The 12714-nt window shown below is 33.6% G+C and overlaps 1 long non-coding RNA gene across 1 annotated transcript in view; it reads right to left on the reverse strand.

Moving 5' to 3' along the window:
• The window catches only part of LOC150099028 (uncharacterized), a 111010-nt gene extending 98896 nt beyond the window's left edge, over positions 1–12114 (reverse strand). The window contains exon 1 of the long non-coding RNA XR_016549545.1: positions 12057–12114. This is a non-coding gene — a long non-coding RNA (uncharacterized LOC150099028). The remainder of the gene's footprint in view (positions 1–12056) is intronic.
• Between the last annotated feature and the right edge of the window lie 600 nt (positions 12115–12714).

Below are 12714 nucleotides of genomic sequence, written 5' to 3' on the forward strand. Positions count from 1 at the left end.
TGGCAGCGTGTGTGTTAGTTATGTTAAGTAACTGTGCGAGATTTGAACTAAATTGTATACAGACGCAATCTAAGATCAAGCGTCATAGTACTGACTAAAGTAGCGTATCCAAGTAACTCATAATAATAAAAAATATTAAAAGTAATAATCATGCAGCGATGACTTATCAGGCTTTAAATGCTCTTTAAAGTCCGCGGACAATTTCGCACTAATTATATCAAACATGGAGGGAGTGGGGGAACTGTAAGGGGAAGAAGAAAGTGAAACGTTGCAATATCTCCCCCTTATATATGTATACAAATATACCCCCACCATATATCGTAGCATCGTTCACAATCGATGTGGATGATTTATTCCGCAACTATTATCTACTTCATGTAGAAGTATATATAAGATATCCAGTACGTCAACTGTGAACCAAGTTGCAATTTATGCGCAGATGCTGTTTTTTTTTGGGGGGGGGGGTGGAATCTCGCTCAGGTGATTAATCTTTTGTTGGACGGGATTCATATAAGAAGTAGCCGGATTATATACGGATTAAATATCAGGTACACCCCTGCTCTATAGACTAAACATGAAATCTTCCAACCTCCAAAAAAGCGGGGTTGGTGGTCTTGCACTGAGCGATCGAATTAACCAACCACCCAATGACATTTTCTAGTCAATAGTTGTGCAGGGATTCGAATCCATAGTCTAATTGGTTGGAGAGCGGAAACACTATCTACCGACGGTTAAAATTGATTAAAACTCTTGTAATTGCTTGTAATGTAAATTTCTTTGGAAACTATGAGCACCAACAGGAATGCTACTAAAATGAATTCGACTGATTTCAGAAAATTAGCTGTTGCTAAATTTAGCCAGTCTTCAACAACCTCAGTATTTGGCTTACTTTCTTTTACACATTGGGAATTATTGCTTTTATTCCTAACATTTTTTTCATCAGAAATTAAAGTGTGTGTGTGGGGGGGGGGGCTTTAAGTGGAATTTATTATTTTGAACATTTTCTTCAGTACAATTCTGAAACTTACACTCTGAAAAAAGAAACGATTTTTTAAAATAAATACTTCATAAATCAGAACTTCATTCAAACTTTCCTCAAACCTCAGACAGAACAGTCATCCTTTGGTCACTTTTATAAAAAAGTAAATCAAATGTTAGAACTGAAGAATGCAATAAAGAAGATGAAAAATAGAAGACAATATAAATATATAACTATACAAAAATGCAGGTGAGAAATTTAATGCAAGACTTCTGAAATTTTTTAATTTGGTTTGGATGTCTGGAAAAACTTATCTCTTGGAAAAAAGCACTGGTTATCCCAATCTATAAAAAAGGAAATAAAGACGATTGCAATAGCTATAGGGGAATTAGTCTGATAAATACAGGATATAAAATATATGCAGGAATATTAAAAGAGAAGCTAAACAGTATTTTAGAGGGCAAACTACTAGAACAAAACGGTTTCCGAAAAGCCGATCCTGCTAGATACAATTTTTACTCTAAAATAATTAATAGAAAAGAGACGAGAATTTCAAAAAGAAACACACATGGCTTTTATTGATTATAAAAAAGCCTTTGACAAAATTAGTAGACAAAAATTGTTTAAAATATTAACCGATTTAAATATACCAAACCAACAACTTTTACAATCCATTCAAGAAATATATACAGGAAATAAAATAGCAGTTAAATTAGAATACATCTCATAATGGTAAGATATATCAAGAGGAGTACGACAAGGATGTACCTCTCACCTCTGCTTTTCTATATATATATATATAGAAAAGCAATCTGGAATCTGGAAACAGTATAACCTATTTGGTATACAAATAACCCCACAAATGCTATTTGCAGATGATCAAACAGTATTAGCTACATCAGAAGATGATTTACAAAGATCATTAAAATCATTAAATGATATCTCAAAACAATATACTATGACAATATCTAAAGAAAAAACAAAAATAATGGCATTTAAAGGAGAAAACCCAATAAGAAGTAAAATAGTGATAGTTAATGAAATACCAGAACAAGTAAACACTTTCAGATACTTGGAATGTGATGTATCATACAAAGAAGAAAAAGACTTAGACACTAAAATATCAAACTTTGTCAAAGTAAATGGCATAATAAATAATATATTTAAGTCATCCCTAGTACAAAAACACATTAGAATCAGACTATATAATGTCTTGTCAAACCCAACTCTACTATACGGAAGCGAAACATGGACTATAAAAAGGAAAGATGAAAAACACAAACCTGGGACCATAAAATAAAAGAAGTTTTACAATCTCTGAATATAAAACCAATTAATTACTAAATAAGAGTACAAACTAAAATGAATAGAACATTTAAATCGAATGGACAAAAGCAGACTACTGAAAATATTATACAAATATAAAATAAGCGGAAAAAGAAGAATCGGAAGCCCACGAATGAGATGGCATGAGACCGAAACAGGCCACCTGACCTAAATCCATGTTAGGAAGAAAAATACTTCATAAATCAGAACTTCAAACTATTCGTAAACCTCAGATACAGCAATCATCCTTTGGTCATCTTTATCAAGTAAATCAAAGTTGCCAAATATGTGAGAAAGGAATGAATGTTTTCGAGTAGAATAAAAACAAGGTGCTTTAACACTATTCATATTATACAAACAAAAATGAATGTAATTCCCTGTTTCATTTTTACGTTTGGCGTTTCTGATGACAAGTCAACACATATCACAAGATGGTTCCTTCTGCTACCTTGGCTTAGCCAAGACAGATTCAAATGGTTATCTCAATCTTTTATTTTGGGATAACAGCTTGGTACTGGGATTTCTGAGACGCACGAATGTTATTTAAAATAAATTACACCGGGTTTACGTATTTTCTTCATCCATAACACTTTGTCAAGTAAACTGAAAAGGTATTTCGTAAATTTATGACGTTTTTTTTTTTTTTTTTTTTTTTTTTGTTCTTCATCTATCTCTGCAGAATAAAACATCCAGACTAACTTATAAGTTTTTCTCCACTTAAGATGTGCTAACGTTTATCACAAAGCGAAATATTTCACTAACACCATCAACCTAGAAAAAGTTTTGAAAAAAAAAAAAATCTCTGACAAAGGTTCTTTTGTCACTGCACTTCGTGGCGGAAAAATTGTTGCTAGCATTCTGTCTCATGAATTTAAGTGGGTGTATATTTTCTGGCCACAGACCTGCTCCAGAATGTTCCTCATACATTCCTAACGATAAAAGTTACTCAAATAGTTCTTACGAACGCAGCTTTTGTTTCTGTTTACTTAACATACCTGAAATAACTGCTACCAGTATCTGTTTCCGAGTTTTTCACTCTTTATAATTTACTCGCCTACTAATCATATAATCATACATAATCTAATATATGCATTCATAAGTTCGTTTAGACAATTATTAGATCCAATTCTCAATAAAAATATAATTCTCTGCTTTTTTAGTGCATTTTTTCTTTGTACCATGCTGGACTTGTCTTACTGTTAAGATGCCTTGAAAATTGGCAAATCCACCTTTTTTTTTTAAGCAATGTACATCTTCAGAAGTTTATTGTTAGTTGGTATTTTACATACAATGATGTTATATGAAAATTTTTAAGATATTTTCAGAGTTCAGGTGAGAGTAAAAAATATCAGTAAAAAAATGTGTATTCTTGTAACAAATGTATTTAAAAGTAATATAGCCGAAAAAATCCCTTATAAATATTTCGAAAATAACTAGTAAATTAAAAGAGAAAACAAAACATGCAGCTTTCGTTATCTGTTAGGCTATTTAAATAATCTTTCTCATGAACACATCGTAACCATCAAACCGGCTGCATTTGTAAGTAGCTAATTATTATTACTACTATTGCTCATATTTGAGAAGGAATTTGCATTCTTAGCAATTAAAATCATGTTATCAGCCATAATAGCTTTGATGTTTGGTAAATGCGTCAAGTTCTTTTGCAACCCCACCTTCATCCCGGGAGAAAAATGTTCCAGCAAATGCCAGCTACATTTCAAATTTACTTGCAAGTAGTTCAAAAGTATGTGGCATTGTATAAGTGTCTACACTCCCCTCCAACAATCCCTTCATTTCAGCTCGTTTGGGCTGATATAGGAGATGACTTTACTTAGCGTACTGAACCACATTCTAAATTTGATCGAAATCTGATGAAGGTGCGACTTATAAAATATTTGGCGAAGATTAATTCAACGGGCTAATTTTTTCTTAGGACCTTAAGGAGCATTAGAAACAAATATTTCAAAATGGATCGGCGGGTAAACATTGAGACGAGGAGAAGAAAAATGATATTTCCGGGAAGTTTTTTTTTTAATATTTTCAAAGTGGTTAATCAATTTTTTTTTATTGATTGCATTTGACGCTTTGAAATTTAGTAGGCCCTATCTTAGCGCCTCTTGAAGAAATGTTGTTGGCAGATACACTTAGAACGTCTACAGGAGGTCAAATATTGATCCTAATGATTCTTTGTAACAAGGATAGTCAATGACATACTACAGTACTTGATAAGAGCTACTGCTTCTACTCTTGATGAGCATTATGTAAAAGGAGAGCATAAAATTTTCTGAGTACAGTATTTGAGCTCACTAGTGGCACTTTCAATATATTCCTTGGTTGTTAAGAATCGAATGAACTTTTCCACAGGTGGTAAGCGATGTCTAAGCATCAGCTGCATTAATAATAATCTTCAGAATTTCATGTTTGAAGAAGCTTCTTTCTCTCAAACTTTGAGTGACAACTCTGTCTTATTTAAGCTCCGTAACTCTTTTTCAATTACTTATTACGTAAATGAAATTTATAAATATTTAAAAAAAATGAAAATGATTACGAAAGTTATTCAAACATTAAAAATATTAATTACTAAATATTTAGGAATAGAAATAAACATTTAGGGCATTACACAAAATGAGGTACAAGATTATGCAATAAAAGCTAGCAGAATATCTGGATGTCTCAACAGCTTCATCTCGAAGAATAAGAACATAAGCAAAGAAACAAAAATAAGAATCGATTAAGGAAAAAGAGCATCAGACTAGTATTGACATATGCAGCAGAACTTGCAAAAATTAAACAAATCAATGAAACTGCTGATGTAAAAACATTAAAAAAAATGAAAATGCAACAATATTAAAACAAAATTCGGAACTCGGAGAAAAATACAGCCAATAAATGATTGGATCCCAAAACGGAAAGAAAGGAATAACCATATAGACAGAATACAGGATAACGGATTTTTTTTTTTAAAGAAGTAAACTGGATACCAAAGAAAAAAGAAATAGAGGAAGACCAAGAAAAGGATGGTGAAATGGTCTTTGAAAACGGAGGCACTACAAACATTTGCTGTTAACTGTAAAAGAAGAATTGTTAAAACTCAGAATAAGTATGCTATTGATGCAAAAGCAGATATATGAACGAATTCGATGCACCAGCAGTATCATTTCTCTCTTCAGCAACTCTAAAATGTCACTGCTCAGCATCTGAGTTCAAGTATTTCCTTCCTGTATTAATGAACCTAACTTTTAAATCAAATGATTAGTCTCTCATGCTATTCGAGCATAAGGTAAGGTAGTCAATGGCCAAGCTAGAGTGCAACTATATTTTTTTGCGGTATTTATAATAATTAAACTGTCAATAAAGGGAAAATAAATAGTGATTATATATGCTGAAAAAAGTAAGTATCATACTATGAATCTTATTTTATAGTTTTTTTGTGTTTCGAATACAAGAGAACTATAAAATAAGAGAACTATTATAGTTCTCTTGTGTTTCGAATATCTGCGAGTCACCGTTATTACTTAATGTTTAAATTAAACATGTAATATAATTGCCAATCGAACACCGGGTTATTTAATTCACTATAACAATATTTTCCTACAAAACAATCAGTTTAATTTATAATAAACATTGATTACAGTTTCATAGGATAACATTAAAATTCTTCGCTACTTATTGAAAAAAAAATTTTCATTTATAGTGTTCTACTTAGAAAACAATTCAGAAAACTGTAGCTCTTCAAGATATACTCTGAATAAATAATCAGCTACATATCAACGCAATCAACGACATTACTATTTCAATTTGTCAACAATTCAGGTTAACATGAAGAGTGATTTGCAAATGGAGTGTTATTTGTTTTCACTGAGACGAGGGCATATACTTGTCGATACAGTAACATGTGAGTTTGTGAGAATTGTTTTCATTTACCGATCACTGTCTTCAGTTCTGATGTGGTTCTCCCTGTACGGAGTTTGTGTTCTTTCAGGGATGAGTTATATCCGATTATGAAGCCTTGTTAGTTATTTTTATAGTTATTTTATTTTAGTAAATGAGCTAGAAATGATTCAGTATTATTCCGATTCCAACGTGGGCGTATGAATGAGCATTCTATCAAGCAGTTTAGTTGGTTCGCTTGGTCCAATTGGATATCGTCTCCTCTCTGCGACCAACACGCCGAGGAAGAGGAGAATTCGAATCCAACCATGGGCATCTATCTTTGTTAATGTCTTTTGTAGGTGATTTTCATTTCGCTTTGCTTATTGGAAACCTAACGTGGCTTGACAAAAATTCTGTTTAGCCTCTACCGCACTGTTTTCGGATTATCTAGCTCAGTATTGCCTAAATTTAATATAAAGATTTTTTTTTCTTGTATATTTTTTTTGTCTTGATCACGTACATGTGTTCATGTATGTATATGTAATATCAGGTCAGTAAACGTGAATAAGCAGTTATGTTTCTGTCATATAGTTTTTATTTTTAATCGCTTGATTTTCTCTATCGACATCTCATATGCCATATTTAAAATGTTTATATTCTGGAAATGATAATCAACTTCAAATCGTTTGTCTACAGCAAATCCAAATTACTCAGCAAATCTTCTGTTGAATAGGGGAAAATATTTCATATTTTAGCGCGCTTTAGTTTTTGTAATACCTCTGTATTTTAAAATCTTTATATTATGAATGATTTCATGTCTTACTTCAAATTACTTTAATTCGTAGTAGCAGTCTATGTGCAATTACATTTTCTTGACTTTATGGAACAAAAACAAAAAAATTACACATGCAGTGCTGAATCTTTTCCGTTACATTCAATGTAACAGAAAAAGTTCAGCTAAAAATATAATAAAACATTGCTTGTTAAACCTCTTCTTGCCAACTCTTCGCTGAATGGCGTATAATACGCTACTCTCTCCATATCTGAAGTACTGAATACTTGAAATCTGGCGACCTCTTCAAAGAAGTCATTCTCTTTACAGTTATCTTCGATAAATAGCTCTCAAATGGCCGTGTCCCCACCCCTCGATTTTATGCTTTCATTATATGATAGAAAAAGAGACTGCAAACAAGGAAATGAGTCCGTGCATTGACCTTAGGATGATTTTAATGAAAAAGTTAAAATATAACTGGATGTTTGGTTATCGAACTCTGGGAAATTGTAAGTTAAGCAGGATGATCAAGTTACTTAGACAATTATGAAAATTCTGAACTGTTAACTATTGAGAAATTAAATCTTTCTTACTGGAGAGGACAAAGGCGGTGTTGTAATAACTGAAGTTCCGTTTCGCTCTAGTTTATGACCACACCGCTCCATAAAAACACCAGTTCAAGCGTGTTATAAACGTTGGTGTGCGATATTGGGAGTCGTGTAATTGAACCTTCAAGGACAGGAGTGTCAGCATACCGCCTGCTGTCTTGCACACTGTTTTGCAAAACGAAAAAAAAAAATTTTTTTTTTTCACTAAGCAGTAACTTAATATCTTAAGCACATTGACTGCTGAGGAAAGCTTATTAAGTAGTAAATTTCTGCATCTTTTTCTACTCAGCCATCTTATTGTTCCGATTATTCACAAAACGTTTTCTTATATTTTCCTGCATCGTTTCATTTTCACATCTCTCATTCTGTTTTATCGTTACTTAACATTCCTGGGTATGTCTTCATGATTTCCTTACTCCAAATACTCTATATTAAGCTAACATCTAACTCTTAGTGTTAGTAGCTCATATTAAGATAACACCTAAGAGTTACGTTGCGAGGCATGCAATTGAATATGTTTATTCCTATAGCGATATGGGCAGAGTTTATTTCATTTTTTCTACCCATTACTTCTTCCCTTTTATATCGTTCGAAATACTAATCTGATTTTTATTTCCAAAAAAACACCGCGGTTTAGCACTATTTTTTTTTTTTTTTTTTTGAGCAGGTGAACTTACAGAAAAGCTATAGTATAACTTTTCTGTTATACTATAGCTTTATATAATTAGACTTTGGAATTTATAATGTCATTTCTTTTATGAATAAATTAAAATTTAGTTAAAACCAAATTTATTTCAATAATATAAAGATGGACACCCACAAATACAGCTTGTTAATACACACACACACTGCTTGGAAAGAAATCAACTGACACCATAGTGTTAGGAACAAATAGCCGTACGATAGCGATCAATGGGAATTTTGGACATTCTTCCTGTGGACATGTAAAGAGGTAATGGGCTGTTGTGGGGTGAACGTCCTTTGACCTCATCGCATCACCCAGGGCTTCAGTTCATCCCACAGATGTTCAATAGGGTTGAAATCAGGGCTTTCAACCCTATTGAACGTCATGAGAACGTCACCACACTTGACTGAAGGCCAGTCAAGTGTGGTGACGTTCATGTCCACGAACTACGCACTTACAGCAGTCTTGTGACACAGTGCATTGTCTGGTTGAAAGAAACAATGGTCAGTTCCGCAGAAACACCACAAAGTACTTAGTATTGCATTGTTCAACCTTACGAAGTTCAATGTTTGTGGCACCACAAACAGAGACCTGAAGCCAAACCTAGAGAAACAGGACCATACAGTACCATTACACCACCTCCGAATTTTTCAGTTCAAGTTATTCATGCCGGTATATTTCACCGGGCATCCGCCACACCGTCCATCTGCTCGGTAGAGGATATAGTGTGATTTATCGCTCTATAACATAGCTTTCCAAGCTTCCGTATCCCACGGTACACGCTCTTTTCACCACTGAAGACTACGCTGCATGTTGGTTTGGGTAATGTAGGGCTTGCATATTGCAGTACTACCATAGAAAACCATGTTGCGAGCCTCGGTTCTGAATGTTTTTTGTGCATATTTGCGTTCCAGTCAATGCCCAGAACTAAGCATTTAACCCGTCGACCACGAATGGTGGTTTTTGCGTATCATCGTTCGTAGCACCCTACAGTCACGTTCGGTGAGTGTGGTGGATCCATTGCGAGTAGCACTTGACTCCCTGAGCTTCTTTCTCAGTATGGTATCATTAATTGTTGACCTAAGACGGCCCAATTTGTCAACAATTTGCCGAACAGATAAGCGTGCAACATGGCATCCTATTACAACGCCTCTTTCAAACTCCGTCAGTTCCCTTCTCGCGGCCATTTCCATGGACTTAGTTGCACTGACTTGGGAGCATCATTTTCCTCGAATTTATACCGACTACAAACACGTGACTCGTTCCATGGCATGATACACCTTGCCCACGGGGTGTCATTTGAATTCTTTTCAAGCAGTGTGTGTGTAGTAAATCATACTATGGGAGATATTGCCATGTCACAGAGATAAGTTCTTTAATAATGTCGTGGATATATTTCATCATGTAGCATATCGCTGAATTATGAAATGCTGTTGAGTTTAAACAGAACGTAACCTGGCCCTTGGGATACAATGTGCATAGAGACACAAAATTAATATTTAATTCTAGTAGTAACTACAAGGCTTATAAGAAAGAAATGCTGGATGAAATATATAATGTAGCCGAATATGTAAGAAAATGAAATGAAAAACGAAGTAATCTAAGAAAATAACAATAAAAAGGGAAATGTGAAGTACAGACGATAGATCATTAATCTTTATAAGACGGTTTCAAAGCTTGAAGACTTAATCTAAACAACACTCATCGTTTGTCAGGAAAACTAGATCATTTTGTTCAGATACACAATATGTTTGTTTTTATTAAATAGTTTCCTTAAATCTGCCTGATAGATAACATCTCCAACAACAGGGCTGTGGGTTTCACTTCTACTGTGGCATAGATGTTTCGCAAGTCTTTAGATGGTCTTATATTTGGTGAGAAATATCATACTATGTTCCCTCACTGTCTTAAAAATGTTTGTATCTTTATAGGATTCGCATATTATGCAACCATTCGTTCACTGACAGTATTAAAAGTACTATACGTTTCGTGGATGGAAATTAACATGTTATATGTGCAGATTGTGAATCTCAGTAAACATTAAGTCCAGTTTGAACTGAAGTGGCACGCATAGGAGTTTAACCTCGAGCAATCTTCAATGACTCTTGTGGCAGTGCAGAAATCGAAAAAACTGGATTCTCGAGAACTAAATTTGGATACTTCAGAGCAACTTATGTGGCTACACTTCTGTTTTCATGCGATGAAAGAATCTGACGATAAGTCATTACTTCTTGTGTAATGACTGATTTAAGAGAATGCTTTCCCCCCCCGCTCTCTAAATGGGCTATCATTGTCTACGTGTATTCCAATAGCTGGATGTTACAGACATTCGTTTTTTTGCTTTTAATCAATCCCGCAAGTATATTTTTTGATATTTGGAGTTACTCATAACAATTTTTAAACATTTCGAATTAATAATTTTATCATTGATCCACTTAAATATTGGCATAATTATTAAGCCCTAATTTAAAAACGCGAGTGCTGTGCTAAAAGGAAGTGTTGAGGTTAGCAAATTTTGATTTAGTGTTATTTATTTTCCTTTGATGGTTACCGCTGCGAATGGAAACAGAACATCGATGTGTTGATGTTGCTTTTAGAACAGGAAGAAAAATAATTTAAGAAACATGCGGCATCGTTTGTAAGAAAATGATAACTGGAATAAAGTTTATTTATTCATTTATTTATTGCTGACTATACCCAATGCTTAAACACTTAAATTTCCCACACCTCCTTTATTCACGAAAACTCAGAAATACTTCGAAATAAGGCAGATGTGAATTCCTTTTTAATGTGATACAGAAACAAAACCTGCTTAAAGCGTTCTTCAAGTATAAAAATAAGGCAGGTACAAAATAAGGATAGTAGAAAGGTCCAAAATAAGGATAAAATATATAAATGTCGCCTTAACCTGAAATTATAATTTACCTTAACGTAGAGAGTTGATACATTTATAAGAGAGCATAATCAGTGATGGATGGAGAGAGATTTATTTCGTATATCTATTCACGAAACACTCAACTATATATTTTTCGCGTTGTAGACTGCTAAACAAATATACAAGGGGAGGAGATAAGCTTGGTTAATAATGCCTCTCCGATGCACTGATAGTATCGAATTGTATACATGCAAACAGAAGTTCGTGTTTCCTGATTTTTTAAAACTTTTCTTGGTTCGTATGTCTCATAGATAGTTGTTAATTTTCATCGTTGTAGCGACAATATTCTCCGAATGCATAGTAATAGTAAAAGCGTGACGCAGCTACTTCTTACGAGATTTAATATGGTAAGAAGTATCTGCTTTGTTTTTTCATCCGTACATAATACTTAACATAAGATGTATTATTGCAATGCAGATACCTGAATTATGTGTGCAAGTATCTTTAGTCATCAGAATAATGATACAAAACACTCAAGATGGACTTAAAAGAAATTGTTTATGCCAATTGTGTAACGAAAGTCTGTGGCATGTTGTGGATCGAAGAAATTCGAATTCATCAGTAAGGGTGATGTAGTTCTCTGCACAGTGGGTTAATGGCTGTGTTCTTGCAGTAGGAAAAGGTTTTAGGCTACAAAAGTATTCCTTGTGATGTTTGGAAATGTTTGTCCTATCAACGATGTACGCTACGCTAAAAAAAAAAAAAGGCCATGCCAGTTTATAAAGTAACACAGGCCCGAGTCAAATTCCATTATTTTGCTACTGCATTTGTAATTTACTACTGTCTTTATTATCTATTGTTTTCCTGATTTTTTTATGCCACCAGGCTGCAAAGCTTAAGTAAATGAATAATTAATCTGTTGTGAGGGTTCCACTTACCTTTAAAAGTCAGTTTCTTCAGCTAATATTTTAACTCCGTGAAAACACAAGACGGTTTCATATCACCCCTATCTTTACAACTGCGGGAAAAAACGTAGCGATCAATAAATGATATATTTACGGGGAAATGCACAATTTTATTTAAACAGGCAAAAAGTCTCCTCGTAATCAGAAAAGATACATCTTACCCATAATGCATCAACAAAAATCGACACAGAAGGTAAGCAATAACAGAATATTAACCGCTACATTAGATGTGAAAATATTCAGTGGGCAATATTATTCTACACTAAGGAGGGAACATTTTATATGTTCCACAAATGAATATGCATTGAGTATTATGTAAAAAAAAATCTAAAATTCGGCATTTTGATTAGACACAATTCGTCACGTTGATGCTAACAGTTTAGCAAATAAACAGTTTCATTTTATTTTTAAGCACGGTGTCCCATTTACTAACTTTAATATCTCAACAATATTGGATATCAACATGAACGTCATACATATTAAAAAAAAAAAAAAAGAATCAAATTATGCATAGTTTGTGTCCAGAACGTTTTCAAAAGCAGTCCTTTGAAATTACTGTAACGATTACGCTTAAATTCGGATTTACTTGCTGAAAAAACATTTTCAAAATTAATTAAAGCCGTTCGACTTA

This window comes from Typopeltis vanoorti, chromosome 15 (genome assembly GCF_054136105.1).
Source record: "Typopeltis vanoorti isolate ZY-2024b chromosome 15, IOZ_Tvanoo_1.0, whole genome shotgun sequence".
In the NCBI taxonomy this organism is placed as follows: domain Eukaryota; kingdom Metazoa; phylum Arthropoda; class Arachnida; order Uropygi; family Thelyphonidae; genus Typopeltis; species Typopeltis vanoorti.